The sequence below is a fragment of the Alligator sinensis genome, unplaced genomic scaffold (genome assembly GCF_000455745.1).
Source record: "Alligator sinensis unplaced genomic scaffold, ASM45574v1 scaffold281_3, whole genome shotgun sequence".
NCBI lineage: Eukaryota > Metazoa > Chordata > Crocodylia > Alligatoridae > Alligator > Alligator sinensis.
The window spans coordinates 164699-168779 of NW_005843118.1; positions in this window are offsets into that span (position 1 = coordinate 164699).

The window sequence follows — 4081 nt, forward strand, 5'->3', positions numbered from 1 at the left end:
CCGCGGCGAGATGTACTTGGGAGCAGCGGGCACCAGGGCTGCGCCGCTCTGGCCGCGGCGGGGACACAACTCCTTCCTGCTCCCTCGTGGGTCTGGCCCCGAGCCTCTCCCCAAAACCTCCCGGCCTCGGTCCCAGCAGCTGCACTGGCACACCCCGCTCAAATCCCCCACCTCGGTGCTTCTGGACCCCTTGCCTCCCCCCCAACTTCTAGCTAACCCACCTCTCTGCTTGTCCTGACACAGCCCCCTCCCCACTTTTCTTTTTTATAATATATTTCCTGTTCCAGATGAAATCTGCTCCAACTCATATCAATTCAACTCTTCCAAAATCGGTATGGATGGAGCAGGCAGAGCTCCTTCTAACCACCATGTATTGGCACTCCAACCAGCGAGCATCCTCCATCCCAGCCCTGTCATTCAGGGACTTCAGAAACGTCTAAATCCACTGGCAGACATCCCATGTGCAGGTCCAAGCCCAGACGTCTTGGGGTTCAGATGCCCCTGGATACTACAGGCAAGCATCCTCCATCCCTGACTTTAGTCCCACTCTTCAGGTACTCCCTACACTCGATCTTAGGCCACAAGAGGCCAAGAAGCAATGAGGGACTTGAGGCAGCGTTGGGGGAGCCCCTGTAGCTGCTGGGCAGGCACCTGGGAGCATCCCCCCTGCCCAGGCACCCGCTGTGGGGAAAGGTCTGTGGAAAGGAGACGGGACCATAGGCGACTGGTAGGGGGTGCACGTGCCCCCACTGACAGTCGACACTGATGCAGTTGGTAGGGCTGGTGCTCTACCACTGCCATCAGCAGCTTCTGTGGGTTCCCCACCCCCAGATTCAGGAGGCACCAGTCACTCATGCAGAGGACATCATGGCAGAGCCACAAGAGCCCCCCGCTTTGTCTTCCCCTTGCAGGCTTGGAGAAGAGCTGAACCACCCACGCAGCAGCAGGACCTTGTCTGCCCTGCTTTACCTGGGGCAGGTCAGGGAGCGAGGTCTTGTGGTGCTGACTGGGTAGTTTTGCTAGGAGGTCAGGCCCTGGGTTTGTAGGGGGTGGTTTCGCTAGGGCTGAGCCTGCCTCAGGCAGGGGGTTGGACTGGATGACCTCTAAAGCAGCTTTTCTCAACCTGTGCATCACGACCCAAAAGTGAGTTGCATAAATATATTAAAAGGCCATGAACAAACTTTACAAATGGATTTTCCTTTAAAGGAGAAAAACACAGGAAACCATGGCTTTTTCCCTCGCAGGCTGGCAAAGTTCCAGTCTGCAAGTGGCTGTTTGGGCCCCATGCCCCACACACACACCCTTGCCCCACATACAGGGGGTGAGGGGCAGCGGGTTGGAAGTGAAGGGCACTGGGTCGGGACTGGCCATTGATGTTTACAAAGGGGTCCTGGTACAAAAAAGGTTGAGAACCACTGGACTAGATGAGGTCCCTTCGAGCCCTGCTTCTGTTATGATTCTGTGAAAACAACTCCCAGTGTTGCCTCATCTGGGGTTTCCTTAAAACCCCAGCTGCTGGAAACAGATGATTAGCTAAGAATCCCAGTTCTCGGGGGTTTCAGGGAAAGAAGTTGTTCACCTTCACAGTTGTGGAGCAAACCTGAAAATGTGAGCCCAGGGCTAGAGGCTTTACTGAAGATAAGAAATGCAGACATCCATATAGTTACACCAGGCTGAATTGCTCTCATCTCAATTTTAATCTAGATCATACCCGATATCTAGATCATACCATATTGGCGGTCAGGAAGGAATTTTACCCATGGCTAAATTGGTTTGGACAGTGGGGGGTTTTGCCTACCTCTGTAGTGAGTGGCGTGGCCCTCTACGCAGGATCGCTAAAGCATATATTGACAATATTTCATAGAAGCAGGATGTTGGCTGCCATGGTTTCCCTGCTTTGCAGGTTAGAGTGCTAGGTCTGTGTGGCATCAGGATTGATAGTAATCCTATATGGAGTTTAGATTATGGATTGTATGGGATTGTTCAAATAGAGATTATCCTGTCTCAGGCGGGGGTTGAATTAGATGGCCCCAGGAGGTCCCTTCCAGCCCCACTTTCATATGATTCTATATAAAGGAGGGGAGGGGGAGAGGGTGGGAAGGAGTTAAAAAGCATAGTACATCACTTCAAAAAGATAGTTGTTCATGTGCCTTAAAGCTAGAAATGCACATACATTTGCTGGTTACCCTGCACAGAAATAGATATACACAAGCGAATACATGCAGGTCTGTGCTACCTAAAAAGGGAGAAGCTACAAAGTACTATTATGCTCTGAGCGTTTTTGTTCAAGTACAGTTTCCAGAGGAGTTAAGAAGAAATCTGCCCACACATCTAGGCAACTCTTAAATGAATGAACATCTTGACTAAGAGTAGCGAGATTTCATTGAAGGTGACTGAAATGAGTTCCTATGAGCTATAAGTACAGAACTGTACAAGGAGGCATGCTGAAGATGCATCTAGGATTTTAGGTTCTGAACCACTGCAATATTTCAAGGCTCAGGAGGCAGACTTCTACCGATAGAAAAAAAAGTGATAGTTAGGAATACAACAGTGGCTATTCCATGTTGGACCCTTCTCAGGAACAAGTTTTAGGTTCACAGATTTTAGTTTTTCTAAGACAGTGGGAACCAGCTATTTTAGCAGGTGTACCACAGATTAAGCTTGTGCTGTACCTGAGTGCCATTCTGATCCCCTTCCCCTGCTCAATCTGATGTCCTGTTCACTTCTCTCTGCCCTGTGTTCCCTGTCCACTCTGCTTTCTGCTCCCTGACAGTGGCATAAATAGGGCAGGGATAATGAAGCAACCACCCCAGGCGCTGACAAGGGAGGGAGACAGCGGGGAAGTGGCTGCTGCTGGCAACTGTGCAATCACGACTAAGGTGGCCACCAGACACTGCTGCTGCCCTGGGTGCCTTGCTGCATCCCTATGCTGCTGCTCTACCTGCCTTGTGTTCCCCTCGCAATATGCTGTTCTGCTTTTACTCCCTGCCCTATCTGCAGCTGTGATCTCTGCCCGCTCCCTCATCTGCCATGGGCCACACGTACACAGGCTACCTATGCTACTTGTGGCATGTATGTCACAGGTTAGCCATTTCTGCTTTAAGATACGAACATTCAAACACCAACCATGAGTTAGCATTAAATAGTTACGTTAATTTATCATTTTTGGCAACCGGCTTATTGACAACAGATTCTTAGAAAATGTTCTTTTTCACTTAGTATATAGTTATAGCAACAGGTTATTTGTTTTTAAATGAGATGTATCATTTCAGATTTTCTACAGGACCTGCAGGAAGCTGCAGGAAAGAATGCATTACTTTTATCAAATCACATGTAGACATAGCCAGCATATAAACCTAGAGGGCTGTAAGGTGGTTCTTACTCAACCACCCAGCTGCAGTTCCAATAAAGATATACACTGGCTGAGAACTGTCAAAGTTGCTATTTCTCGATGCACCCTTCGCTCTTCCCCTTGATGCTTTTTGTACACCAGAGCAGCAAGAGGTAGTTCTGATCTTGTTACAGGATTGAAATGTTTCCCAGCTGGACAAATTCTTTCCAGGCAGTTCGGTCCTGACTGCAGCCTTTCAGTGTTACCAGACTGATGTAAAGAGATGGGAATACTGGGAGAAAATCTTGTTGCACATTTTTACTATGGGCAAAACTTGTTACAGGGAAAATCCTACAGCCATTAGTCCCTTACTCAGATGAAACTTTAATGAGTCTTGCATAAATAAGGATATATGGCTTTGGCCCTATAAACTGAGCTAGCTATCCACATTAGTTCAATCTCCACATGACAAATTGCAGCATAAATCATTGACTTCTTTAAAAATAGAAAATATGATTGAATGTCTCTGCATCCAATATATACGAGCAGGATTCCTACAATCAGTCATCCAAAATAAACTGTTTATATAGATGACTGGCATAAATAAAGTACATAACTGCATAGAGGAGCTTCATATTTTCAAGGCTCTCCATGGCTCAGTGAGTTCTATTTGAATAAGGATTCCAATGAGCTACATATACATCAACGTCACAATGGCTGTAGCTTCCAATTTACTGCATAAGCTTTTCC